A 13,146-nucleotide genomic window follows, 5' to 3' on the forward strand; every position below is an offset into this window, starting at 1 on the left:
CTGTAGGCGCTCAACGCCAGGCCAGAGGTGAGCACCTCTGAACGCAGTGCGTTGGTGCTGCTAGGGCGATGTAGCGTAACTAGAAGCAGAACTGACAGCCGTTGAAAAACTGCCCTTTAAGTTACAGCTGGGCGATAAAACAAATATCTAATGTGACGTACTTACTGATGATCCAGAGACGATTCAGCATACGTGTGCCAAACCAGAAGTAGAAAGCGCCTAAGTATCACAATATTAAGTTGGTTAGTTTGATGCCCGCCTGGAGCATGTCATTAGCTTCCCCTGAGGGCGAAATGCACAGCGGAGCCGTTGCTAGGGAACGGCCTTTTGTGTCGTTTTTTGTTTTCTCTGCGTCAATGTGAATATTGATAACTACAGTTCTGCTCGTTCCACTCAAGGCAGATGGCGACGGAAAACAATGGTTTAAGGCACCATGTTTAAGCTGTGGTTCCCGAAAGGGAGGGTGGGGTGCAACCTCACATCTGACAACTCGTTTTAAATACTCTAAAACCAACGTAATTCCTTCACACAAGAAAAAAACACGCTAATTTCGCCGTCAGGCTCTGGAGATGTTCCTAGAAACGACGGTAGTAGAGACTTTGCGCTCACACGTCAGATTGGCCGAGCGGTCTAAGGCGCCAGATTTAAGCTCTGGTTCCCTAAGGGGAGCGTGGGTTCGAACCCCACATCTGACAATGCATTTTAAATATTTCAAAATTACCAATTTCGTACATGCGGGAAAACAAGTAAATTACGCGGGAACAGGTTCCACAGATACTACTAGAAACGGCAGTGACTATGGTGCTTGCCTTGCAAGTTTGATTGTCTGGCGGTCAGAAAGAATGGAAAGCTGCTAGGAGACATGGCTTTCAGCCACGAGGCCCGTATTCGATTCCCGGTAGCCGAACATACTTTCGTTTGCTGAGTCTTGGTTATTCTCACGGCATTTACGATACCTTTGTGTTGTGGTTTTTGGGGTCCAAGCATCAGGCAAGCAAACGTGAACGAAAGCAGGGGTATTGGACTGCAGACGTGCCACATTGCGTAGCTCGATAGCTGAGTAAGTTAGAGCGTCGTGCTGTGAACACAAAGGCCACGTATTCGACCGCACCAAGTGCCATTTCATTTTACGCCCCTAAAAGACAATGCTTCCTCCAGCGAGACACTGCCAGGTAAATAACAAGCGATCTTCACAAGAAGTAAGGTGTATACACGTCGCGCGATACTGTCGCCAACGGCCATACCGCGCGTAGTGCAGCGGTTCTCGTCTGTTCACCGGCGTTAAGATCCGTTGGCCGTGGTTAGTACTTGGATGCATGCTCGGCTGGGAACTCGATGTGCTGTTGGCTTCTTTCATTTTGCATTTTTCCTTCGGTTTCGCTGTTGCTTAGCGATAATGATGCGGTCCCGCACGCTGGCGCCACTCTTACCTCTCGGTACACTAAGGGGCGAATCTGTGGCCACAATAAAATGAAAGGTTCTGTCGTGTGTTTGTCGATTTTTGGTCTCTCCCAGTCGTTTCTCCCTCCTGCCCTCTACATATATGCCCATTTCCAAGCGTCAGCTTTCGCGTCAGCCGAGCAAAGTCGAGACAAGTCGACACATGGAGACACACGATGCTGAGAAACGAAACCCGCAGACTAGCGCCCTGGCAGCACGGACTGAGACGAGGGGCGAAGGAAAACTATTCGTACCGCGACAGTTCGCAGTTTCGAAGATCGCGTTTCGTTACGTGGAATACCCGTAGAAGAAAAATGTACGTTTTGTGCGGTGGCCGGGAATCGAACCCGGATCAACTGCTCGGGAAGCAACCATGCTGACCGTTACACCACCACCGCGTTGTGCTGCGTCCCACCCACGCCCTGATGTGTCGGCTACCCTCCTGCCATCAGAGGCCGAAGGCGATGGCGCTGTAGGCGCTCAACGCCAGGCCAGAGGTGAGCAACTCTGAACGCAGTGCGTTGGTGCTGCTAGGGCGATGTAGCGTAACTAGAAGCAGAACTGACAGCCGTTGAAAAACTGCCCTTTAAGTTACAGCTGGGCGATAAAACAAATATCTAATGTGACGTACTTACTGATGATCCAGAGACGATTCAGCATACGTGTGCCAAACCAGAAGTAGAAAGCGCCTAAGTATCACAATATTAAGTTGGTTAGTTTGATGCCCGCCTGGAGCATGTCATTAGCTTCCCCTGAGGGCGAAATGCACAGCGGAGCCGTTGCTAGGGAACGGCCTTTTGTGTCGTTTTTTGTTTTCTCTGCGTCAATGTGAATATTGATAACTACAGTTCTGCTCGTTCCACTCAAGGCAGATGGCGACGGAAAACAATGGTTTAAGGCACCATGTTTAAGCTGTGGTTCCCGAAAGGGAGGGTGGGGTGCAACCTCACATCTGACAACTCGTTTTAAATACTCTAAAACCAACGTAATTCCTTCACACAAGAAAAAAACACGCTAATTTCGCCGTCAGGCTCTGGAGATGTTCCTAGAAACGACGGTAGTAGAGACTTTGCGCTCACACGTCAGATTGGCCGAGCGGTCTAAGGCGCCAGATTTAAGCTCTGGTTCCCTAAGGGGAGCGTGGGTTCGAACCCCACATCTGACAATGCATTTTAAATATTTCAAAATTACCAATTTCGTACATGCGGGAAAACAAGTAAATTACGCGGGAACAGGTTCCACAGATACTACTAGAAACGGCAGTGACTATGGTGCTTGCCTTGCAAGTTTGATTGTCTGGCGGTCAGAAAGAATGGAAAGCTGCTAGGAGACATGGCTTTCAGCCACGAGGCCCGTATTCGATTCCCGGTAGCCGAACATACTTTCGTTTGCTGAGTCTTGGTTATTCTCACGGCATTTACGATACCTTTGTGTTGTGGTTTTTGGGGTCCAAGCATCAGGCAAGCAAACGTGAACGAAAGCAGGGGTATTGGACTGCAGACGTGCCACATTGCGTAGCTCGATAGCTGAGTAAGTTAGAGCGTCGTGCTGTGAACACAAAGGCCACGTATTCGACCGCACCAAGTGCCATTTCATTTTACGCCCCTAAAAGACAATGCTTCCTCCAGCGAGACACTGCCAGGTAAATAACAAGCGATCTTCACAAGAAGTAAGGTGTATACACGTCGCGCGATACTGTCGCCAACGGCCATACCGCGCGTAGTGCAGCGGTTCTCGTCTGTTCACCGGCGTTAAGATCCGTTGGCCGTGGTTAGTACTTGGATGCATGCTCGGCTGGGAACTCGATGTGCTGTTGGCTTCTTTCATTTTGCATTTTTCCTTCGGTTTCGCTGTTGCTTAGCGATAATGATGCGGTCCCGCACGCTGGCGCCACTCTTACCTCTCGGTACACTAAGGGGCGAATCTGTGGCCACAATAAAATGAAAGGTTCTGTCGTGTGTTTGTCGATTTTTGGTCTCTCCCAGTCGTTTCTCCCTCCTGCCCTCTACATATATGCCCATTTCCAAGCGTCAGCTTTCGCGTCAGCCGAGCAAAGTCGAGACAAGTCGACACATGGAGACACACGATGCTGAGAAACGAAACCCGCAGACTAGCGCCCTGGCAGCACGGACTGAGACGAGGGGCGAAGGAAAACTATTCGTACCGCGACAGTTCGCAGTTTCGAAGATCGCGTTTCGTTACGTGGAATACCCGTAGAAGAAAAATGTACGTTCTGTGCGGTGGCCGGGAATCGAACCCGGATCAACTGCTTGGGAAGCAACCATGCTGACCGTTACACCACCACCGCGTTGTGCTGCGTCCCACCCACGCCCTGATGTGTCGGCTACCCTCCTGCCATCAGAGGCCGAAGGCGATGGCGCTGTAGGCGCTCAACGCCAGGCCAGAGGTGAGCACCTCTGAACGCAGTGCGTTGGTGCTGCTAGGGCGATGTAGCGTAACTAGAAGCAGAACTGACAGCCGTTGAAAAACTGCCCTTTAAGTTACAGCTGGGCGATAAAACAAATATCTAATGTGACGTACTTACTGATGATCCAGAGACGATTCAGCATACGTGTGCCAAACCAGAAGTAGAAAGCGCCTAAGTATCACAATATTAAGTTGGTTAGTTTGATGCCCGCCTGGAGCATGTCATTAGCTTCCCCTGAGGGCGAAATGCACAGCGGAGCCGTTGCTAGGGAACGGCCTTTTGTGTCGTTTTTTGTTTTCTCTGCGTCAATGTGAATATTGATAACTACAGTTCTGCTCGTTCCACTCAAGGCAGATGGCGACGGAAAACAATGGTTTAAGGCACCATGTTTAAGCTGTGGTTCCCGAAAGGGAGGGTGGGGTGCAACCTCACATCTGACAACTCGTTTTAAATACTCTAAAACCAACGTAATTCCTTCACACAAGAAAAAAACACGCTAATTTCGCCGTCAGGCTCTGGAGATGTTCCTAGAAACGACGGTAGTAGAGACTTTGCGCTCACACGTCAGATTGGCCGAGCGGTCTAAGGCGCCAGATTTAAGCTCTGGTTCCCTAAGGGGAGCGTGGGTTCGAACCCCACATCTGACAATGCATTTTAAATATTTCAAAATTACCAATTTCGTACATGCGGGAAAACAAGTAAATTACGCGGGAACAGGTTCCACAGATACTACTAGAAACGGCAGTGACTATGGTGCTTGCCTTGCAAGTTTGATTGTCTGGCGGTCAGAAAGAATGGAAAGCTGCTAGGAGACATGGCTTTCAGCCACGAGGCCCGTATTCGATTCCCGGTAGCCGAACATACTTTCGTTTGCTGAGTCTTGGTTATTCTCACGGCATTTACGATACCTTTGTGTTGTGGTTTTTGGGGTCCAAGCATCAGGCAAGCAAACGTGAACGAAAGCAGGGGTATTGGACTGCAGACGTGCCACATTGCGTAGCTCGATAGCTGAGTAAGTTAGAGCGTCGTGCTGTGAACACAAAGGCCACGTATTCGACCGCACCAAGTGCCATTTCATTTTACGCCCCTAAAAGACAATGCTTCCTCCAGCGAGACACTGCCAGGTAAATAACAAGCGATCTTCACAAGAAGTAAGGTGTATACACGTCGCGCGATACTGTCGCCAACGGCCATACCGCGCGTAGTGCAGCGGTTCTCGTCTGTTCACCGGCGTTAAGATCCGTTGGCCGTGGTTAGTACTTGGATGCATGCTCGGCTGGGAACTCGATGTGCTGTTGGCTTCTTTCATTTTGCATTTTTCCTTCGGTTTCGCTGTTGCTTAGCGATAATGATGCGGTCCCGCACGCTGGCGCCACTCTTACCTCTCGGTACACTAAGGGGCGAATCTGTGGCCACAATAAAATGAAAGGTTCTGTCGTGTGTTTGTCGATTTTTGGTCTCTCCCAGTCGTTTCTCCCTCCTGCCCTCTACATATATGCCCATTTCCAAGCGTCAGCTTTCGCGTCAGCCGAGCAAAGTCGAGACAAGTCGACACATGGAGACACACGATGCTGAGAAACGAAACCCGCAGACTAGCGCCCTGGCAGCACGGACTGAGACGAGGGGCGAAGGAAAACTATTCGTACCGCGACAGTTCGCAGTTTCGAAGATCGCGTTTCGTTACGTGGAATACCCGTAGAAGAAAAATGTACGTTTTGTGCGGTGGCCGGGAATCGAACCCGGATCAACTGCTCGGGAAGCAACCATGCTGACCGTTACACCACCACCGCGTTGTGCTGCGTCCCACCCACGCCCTGATGTGTCGGCTACCCTCCTGCCATCAGAGGCCGAAGGCGATGGCGCTGTAGGCGCTCAACGCCAGGCCAGAGGTGAGCACCTCTGAACGCAGTGCGTTGGTGCTGCTAGGGCGATGTAGCGTAACTAGAAGCAGAACTGACAGCCGTTGAAAAACTGCCCTTTAAGTTACAGCTGGGCGATAAAACAAATATCTAATGTGACGTACTTACTGATGATCCAGAGACGATTCAGCATACGTGTGCCAAACCAGAAGTAGAAAGCGCCTAAGTATCACAATATTAAGTTGGTTAGTTTGATGCCCGCCTGGAGCATGTCATTAGCTTCCCCTGAGGGCGAAATGCACAGCGGAGCCGTTGCTAGGGAACGGCCTTTTGTGTCGTTTTTTGTTTTCTCTGCGTCAATGTGAATATTGATAACTACAGTTCTGCTCGTTCCACTCAAGGCAGATGGCGACGGAAAACAATGGTTTAAGGCACCATGTTTAAGCTGTGGTTCCCGAAAGGGAGGGTGGGGTGCAACCTCACATCTGACAACTCGTTTTAAATACTCTAAAACCAACGTAATTCCTTCACACAAGAAAAAAACACGCTAATTTCGCCGTCAGGCTCTGGAGATGTTCCTAGAAACGACGGTAGTAGAGACTTTGCGCTCACACGTCAGATTGGCCGAGCGGTCTAAGGCGCCAGATTTAAGCTCTGGTTCCCTAAGGGGAGCGTGGGTTCGAACCCCACATCTGACAATGCATTTTAAATATTTCAAAATTACCAATTTCGTACATGCGGGAAAACAAGTAAATTACGCGGGAACAGGTTCCACAGATACTACTAGAAACGGCAGTGACTATGGTGCTTGCCTTGCAAGTTTGATTGTCTGGCGGTCAGAAAGAATGGAAAGCTGCTAGGAGACATGGCTTTCAGCCACGAGGCCCGTATTCGATTCCCGGTAGCCGAACATACTTTCGTTTGCTGAGTCTTGGTTATTCTCACGGCATTTACGATACCTTTGTGTTGTGGTTTTTGGGGTCCAAGCATCAGGCAAGCAAACGTGAACGAAAGCAGGGGTATTGGACTGCAGACGTGCCACATTGCGTAGCTCGATAGCTGAGTAAGTTAGAGCGTCGTGCTGTGAACACAAAGGCCACGTATTCGACCGCACCAAGTGCCATTTCATTTTACGCCCCTAAAAGACAATGCTTCCTCCAGCGAGACACTGCCAGGTAAATAACAAGCGATCTTCACAAGAAGTAAGGTGTATACACGTCGCGCGATACTGTCGCCAACGGCCATACCGCGCGTAGTGCAGCGGTTCTCGTCTGTTCACCGGCGTTAAGATCCGTTGGCCGTGGTTAGTACTTGGATGCATGCTCGGCTGGGAACTCGATGTGCTGTTGGCTTCTTTCATTTTGCATTTTTCCTTCGGTTTCGCTGTTGCTTAGCGATAATGATGCGGTCCCGCACGCTGGCGCCACTCTTACCTCTCGGTACACTAAGGGGCGAATCTGTGGCCACAATAAAATGAAAGGTTCTGTCGTGTGTTTGTCGATTTTTGGTCTCTCCCAGTCGTTTCTCCCTCCTGCCCTCTACATATATGCCCATTTCCAAGCGTCAGCTTTCGCGTCAGCCGAGCAAAGTCGAGACAAGTCGACACATGGAGACACACGATGCTGAGAAACGAAACCCGCAGACTAGCGCCCTGGCAGCACGGACTGAGACGAGGGGCGAAGGAAAACTATTCGTACCGCGACAGTTCGCAGTTTCGAAGATCGCGTTTCGTTACGTGGAATACCCGTAGAAGAAAAATGTACGTTCTGTGCGGTGGCCGGGAATCGAACCCGGATCAACTGCTTGGGAAGCAACCATGCTGACCGTTACACCACCACCGCGTTGTGCTGCGTCCCACCCACGCCCTGATGTGTCGGCTACCCTCCTGCCATCAGAGGCCGAAGGCGATGGCGCTGTAGGCGCTCAACGCCAGGCCAGAGGTGAGCACCTCTGAACGCAGTGCGTTGGTGCTGCTAGGGCGATGTAGCGTAACTAGAAGCAGAACTGACAGCCGTTGAAAAACTGCCCTTTAAGTTACAGCTGGGCGATAAAACAAATATCTAATGTGACGTACTTACTGATGATCCAGAGACGATTCAGCATACGTGTGCCAAACCAGAAGTAGAAAGCGCCTAAGTATCACAATATTAAGTTGGTTAGTTTGATGCCCGCCTGGAGCATGTCATTAGCTTCCCCTGAGGGCGAAATGCACAGCGGAGCCGTTGCTAGGGAACGGCCTTTTGTGTCGTTTTTTGTTTTCTCTGCGTCAATGTGAATATTGATAACTACAGTTCTGCTCGTTCCACTCAAGGCAGATGGCGACGGAAAACAATGGTTTAAGGCACCATGTTTAAGCTGTGGTTCCCGAAAGGGAGGGTGGGGTGCAACCTCACATCTGACAACTCGTTTTAAATACTCTAAAACCAACGTAATTCCTTCACACAAGAAAAAAACACGCTAATTTCGCCGTCAGGCTCTGGAGATGTTCCTAGAAACGACGGTAGTAGAGACTTTGCGCTCACACGTCAGATTGGCCGAGCGGTCTAAGGCGCCAGATTTAAGCTCTGGTTCCCTAAGGGGAGCGTGGGTTCGAACCCCACATCTGACAATGCATTTTAAATATTTCAAAATTACCAATTTCGTACATGCGGGAAAACAAGTAAATTACGCGGGAACAGGTTCCACAGATACTACTAGAAACGGCAGTGACTATGGTGCTTGCCTTGCAAGTTTGATTGTCTGGCGGTCAGAAAGAATGGAAAGCTGCTAGGAGACATGGCTTTCAGCCACGAGGCCCGTATTCGATTCCCGGTAGCCGAACATACTTTCGTTTGCTGAGTCTTGGTTATTCTCACGGCATTTACGATACCTTTGTGTTGTGGTTTTTGGGGTCCAAGCATCAGGCAAGCAAACGTGAACGAAAGCAGGGGTATTGGACTGCAGACGTGCCACATTGCGTAGCTCGATAGCTGAGTAAGTTAGAGCGTCGTGCTGTGAACACAAAGGCCACGTATTCGACCGCACCAAGTGCCATTTCATTTTACGCCCCTAAAAGACAATGCTTCCTCCAGCGAGACACTGCCAGGTAAATAACAAGCGATCTTCACAAGAAGTAAGGTGTATACACGTCGCGCGATACTGTCGCCAACGGCCATACCGCGCGTAGTGCAGCGGTTCTCGTCTGTTCACCGGCGTTAAGATCCGTTGGCCGTGGTTAGTACTTGGATGCATGCTCGGCTGGGAACTCGATGTGCTGTTGGCTTCTTTCATTTTGCATTTTTCCTTCGGTTTCGCTGTTGCTTAGCGATAATGATGCGGTCCCGCACGCTGGCGCCACTCTTACCTCTCGGTACACTAAGGGGCGAATCTGTGGCCACAATAAAATGAAAGGTTCTGTCGTGTGTTTGTCGATTTTTGGTCTCTCCCAGTCGTTTCTCCCTCCTGCCCTCTACATATATGCCCATTTCCAAGCGTCAGCTTTCGCGTCAGCCGAGCAAAGTCGAGACAAGTCGACACATGGAGACACACGATGCTGAGAAACGAAACCCGCAGACTAGCGCCCTGGCAGCACGGACTGAGACGAGGGGCGAAGGAAAACTATTCGTACCGCGACAGTTCGCAGTTTCGAAGATCGCGTTTCGTTACGTGGAATACCCGTAGAAGAAAAATGTACGTTTTGTGCGGTGGCCGGGAATCGAACCCGGATCAACTGCTCGGGAAGCAACCATGCTGACCGTTACACCACCACCGCGTTGTGCTGCGTCCCACCCACGCCCTGATGTGTCGGCTACCCTCCTGCCATCAGAGGCCGAAGGCGATGGCGCTGTAGGCGCTCAACGCCAGGCCAGAGGTGAGCACCTCTGAACGCAGTGCGTTGGTGCTGCTAGGGCGATGTAGCGTAACTAGAAGCAGAACTGACAGCCGTTGAAAAACTGCCCTTTAAGTTACAGCTGGGCGATAAAACAAATATCTAATGTGACGTACTTACTGATGATCCAGAGACGATTCAGCATACGTGTGCCAAACCAGAAGTAGAAAGCGCCTAAGTATCACAATATTAAGTTGGTTAGTTTGATGCCCGCCTGGAGCATGTCATTAGCTTCCCCTGAGGGCGAAATGCACAGCGGAGCCGTTGCTAGGGAACGGCCTTTTGTGTCGTTTTTTGTTTTCTCTGCGTCAATGTGAATATTGATAACTACAGTTCTGCTCGTTCCACTCAAGGCAGATGGCGACGGAAAACAATGGTTTAAGGCACCATGTTTAAGCTGTGGTTCCCGAAAGGGAGGGTGGGGTGCAACCTCACATCTGACAACTCGTTTTAAATACTCTAAAACCAACGTAATTCCTTCACACAAGAAAAAAACACGCTAATTTCGCCGTCAGGCTCTGGAGATGTTCCTAGAAACGACGGTAGTAGAGACTTTGCGCTCACACGTCAGATTGGCCGAGCGGTCTAAGGCGCCAGATTTAAGCTCTGGTTCCCTAAGGGGAGCGTGGGTTCGAACCCCACATCTGACAATGCATTTTAAATATTTCAAAATTACCAATTTCGTACATGCGGGAAAACAAGTAAATTACGCGGGAACAGGTTCCACAGATACTACTAGAAACGGCAGTGACTATGGTGCTTGCCTTGCAAGTTTGATTGTCTGGCGGTCAGAAAGAATGGAAAGCTGCTAGGAGACATGGCTTTCAGCCACGAGGCCCGTATTCGATTCCCGGTAGCCGAACATACTTTCGTTTGCTGAGTCTTGGTTATTCTCACGGCATTTACGATACCTTTGTGTTGTGGTTTTTGGGGTCCAAGCATCAGGCAAGCAAACGTGAACGAAAGCAGGGGTATTGGACTGCAGACGTGCCACATTGCGTAGCTCGATAGCTGAGTAAGTTAGAGCGTCGTGCTGTGAACACAAAGGCCACGTATTCGACCGCACCAAGTGCCATTTCATTTTACGCCCCTAAAAGACAATGCTTCCTCCAGCGAGACACTGCCAGGTAAATAACAAGCGATCTTCACAAGAAGTAAGGTGTATACACGTCGCGCGATACTGTCGCCAACGGCCATACCGCGCGTAGTGCAGCGGTTCTCGTCTGTTCACCGGCGTTAAGCTCCGTTGGCCGTGGTTAGTACTTGGATGCATGCTCGGCTGGGAACTCGATGTGCTGTTGGCTTCTTTCATTTTGCATTTTTCCTTCGGTTTCGCTGTTGCTTAGCGATAATGATGCGGTCCCGCACGCTGGCGCCACTCTTACCTCTCGGTACACTAAGGGGCGAATCTGTGGCCACAATAAAATGAAAGGTTCTGTCGTGTGTTTGTCGATTTTTGGTCTCTCCCAGTCGTTTCTCCCTCCTGCCCTCTACATATATGCCCATTTCCAAGCGTCAGCTTTCGCGTCAGCCGAGCAAAGTCGAGACAAGTCGACACATGGAGACACACGATGCTGAGAAACGAAACCCGCAGACTAGCGCCCTGGCAGCACGGACTGAGACGAGGGGCGAAGGAAAACTATTCGTACCGCGACAGTTCGCAGTTTCGAAGATCGCGTTTCGTTACGTGGAATACCCGTAGAAGAAAAATGTACGTTTTGTGCGGTGGCCGGGAATCGAACCCGGATCAACTGCTTGGGAAGCAACCATGCTGACCGTTACACCACCACCGCGTTGTGCTGCGTCCCACCCACGCCCTGATGTGTCGGCTACCCTCCTGCCATCAGAGGCCGAAGGCGATGGCGCTGTAGGCGCTCAACGCCAGGCCAGAGGTGAGCACCTCTGAACGCAGTGCGTTGGTGCTGCTAGGGCGATGTAGCGTAACTAGAAGCAGAACTGACAGCCGTTGAAAAACTGCCCTTTAAGTTACAGCTGGGCGATAAAACAAATAACTAATGTGACGTACTTACTGATGATCCAGAGACGATTCAGCATACGTGTGCCAAACCAGAAGTAGAAAGCGCCTAAGTATCACAATATTAAGTTGGTTAGTTTGATGCCCGCCTGGAGCATGTCATTAGCTTCCCCTGAGGGCGAAATGCACAGCGGAGCCGTTGCTAGGGAACGGCCTTTTGTGTCGTTTTTTGTTTTCTCTGCGTCAATGTGAATATTGATAACTACAGTTCTGCTCGTTCCACTCAAGGCAGATGGCGACGGAAAACAATGGTTTAAGGCACCATGTTTAAGCTGTGGTTCCCGAAAGGGAGGGTGGGGTGCAACCTCACATCTGACAACTCGTTTTAAATACTCTAAAACCAACGTAATTCCTTCACACAAGAAAAAAACACGCTAATTTCGCCGTCAGGCTCTGGAGATGTTCCTAGAAACGACGGTAGTAGAGACTTTGCGCTCACACGTCAGATTGGCCGAGCGGTCTAAGGCGCCAGATTTAAGCTCTGGTTCCCTAAGGGGAGCGTGGGTTCGAACCCCACATCTGACAATGCATTTTAAATATTTCAAAATTACCAATTTCGTACATGCGGGAAAACAAGTAAATTACGCGGGAACAGGTTCCACAGATACTACTAGAAACGGCAGTGACTATGGTGCTTGCCTTGCAAGTTTGATTGTCTGGCGGTCAGAAAGAATGGAAAGCTGCTAGGAGACATGGCTTTCAGCCACGAGGCCCGTATTCGATTCCCGGTAGCCGAACATACTTTCGTTTGCTGAGTCTTGGTTATTCTCACGGCATTTACGATACCTTTGTGTTGTGGTTTTTGGGGTCCAAGCATCAGGCAAGCAAACGTGAACGAAAGCAGGGGTATTGGACTGCAGACGTGCCACATTGCGTAGCTCGATAGCTGAGTAAGTTAGAGCGTCGTGCTGTGAACACAAAGGCCACGTATTCGACCGCACCAAGTGCCATTTCATTTTACGCCCCTAAAAGACAATGCTTCCTCCAGCGAGACACTGCCAGGTAAATAACAAGCGATCTTCACAAGAAGTAAGGTGTATACACGTCGCGCGATACTGTCGCCAACGGCCATACCGCGCGTAGTGCAGCGGTTCTCGTCTGTTCACCGGCGTTAAGATCCGTTGGCCGTGGTTAGTACTTGGATGCATGCTCGGCTGGGAACTCGATGTGCTGTTGGCTTCTTTCATTTTGCATTTTTCCTTCGGTTTCGCTGTTGCTTAGCGATAATGATGCGGTCCCGCACGCTGGCGCCACTCTTACCTCTCGGTACACTAAGGGGCGAAACTGTGGCCACAATAAAATGAAAGGTTCTGTCGTGTGTTTGTCGATTTTTGGTCTCTCCCAGTCGTTTCTCCCTCCTGCCCTCTACATATATGCCCATTTCCAAGCGTCAGCTTTCGCGTCAGCCGAGCAAAGTCGAGACAAGTCGACACATGGAGACACACGATGCTGAGAAACGAAACCCGCAGACTAGCGCCCTGGCAGCACGGACTGAGACGAGGGGCGAAGGAAAACT

The 13,146-nt window shown here is 50.2% G+C and overlaps 13 non-coding genes across 13 annotated transcripts; 7 read left to right on the top strand and 6 right to left on the bottom strand.

The window, feature by feature from the left end:
• Positions 1-611: 611 nt before the first annotated feature.
• Positions 612-695, top strand: Trnal-uaa. Its single transcript has one exon. It is a non-coding gene; the product is annotated as a tRNA-Leu (tRNA).
• A 1,071-nt stretch (positions 696-1,766) lies between these two features.
• Positions 1,767-1,838, bottom strand: Trnag-ccc. The gene has a single exon. It is a non-coding gene; the product is annotated as a tRNA-Gly (tRNA).
• A 683-nt stretch (positions 1,839-2,521) lies between these two features.
• Trnal-uaa lies at positions 2,522-2,605 on the top strand. The gene has a single exon. It is a non-coding gene; the product is annotated as a tRNA-Leu (tRNA).
• Positions 2,606-3,676: 1,071 nt separating this feature from the next.
• Trnag-ccc lies at positions 3,677-3,748 on the bottom strand. Its single transcript has one exon. It is a non-coding gene; the product is annotated as a tRNA-Gly (tRNA).
• Positions 3,749-4,431: 683 nt separating this feature from the next.
• Positions 4,432-4,515, top strand: Trnal-uaa. Its single transcript has one exon. It is a non-coding gene; the product is annotated as a tRNA-Leu (tRNA).
• Positions 4,516-5,586: 1,071 nt separating this feature from the next.
• Trnag-ccc lies at positions 5,587-5,658 on the bottom strand. Its single transcript has one exon. It is a non-coding gene; the product is annotated as a tRNA-Gly (tRNA).
• A 683-nt stretch (positions 5,659-6,341) lies between these two features.
• Positions 6,342-6,425, top strand: Trnal-uaa. Its single transcript has one exon. It is a non-coding gene; the product is annotated as a tRNA-Leu (tRNA).
• Positions 6,426-7,496: 1,071 nt separating this feature from the next.
• Trnag-ccc lies at positions 7,497-7,568 on the bottom strand. The gene has a single exon. It is a non-coding gene; the product is annotated as a tRNA-Gly (tRNA).
• Positions 7,569-8,251: 683 nt separating this feature from the next.
• Positions 8,252-8,335, top strand: Trnal-uaa. The gene has a single exon. It is a non-coding gene; the product is annotated as a tRNA-Leu (tRNA).
• A 1,071-nt stretch (positions 8,336-9,406) lies between these two features.
• Positions 9,407-9,478, bottom strand: Trnag-ccc. Its single transcript has one exon. It is a non-coding gene; the product is annotated as a tRNA-Gly (tRNA).
• Positions 9,479-10,161: 683 nt separating this feature from the next.
• Trnal-uaa lies at positions 10,162-10,245 on the top strand. Its single transcript has one exon. It is a non-coding gene; the product is annotated as a tRNA-Leu (tRNA).
• Positions 10,246-11,316: 1,071 nt separating this feature from the next.
• Positions 11,317-11,388, bottom strand: Trnag-ccc. Its single transcript has one exon. It is a non-coding gene; the product is annotated as a tRNA-Gly (tRNA).
• Positions 11,389-12,071: 683 nt separating this feature from the next.
• On the top strand, positions 12,072-12,155 carry Trnal-uaa. The gene has a single exon. It is a non-coding gene; the product is annotated as a tRNA-Leu (tRNA).
• The last annotated feature ends 991 nt before the right edge of the window (positions 12,156-13,146 follow it).

This window comes from Schistocerca americana, unplaced genomic scaffold (genome assembly GCF_021461395.2).
Source record: "Schistocerca americana isolate TAMUIC-IGC-003095 unplaced genomic scaffold, iqSchAmer2.1 HiC_scaffold_444, whole genome shotgun sequence".
In the NCBI taxonomy this organism is placed as follows: domain Eukaryota; kingdom Metazoa; phylum Arthropoda; class Insecta; order Orthoptera; family Acrididae; genus Schistocerca; species Schistocerca americana.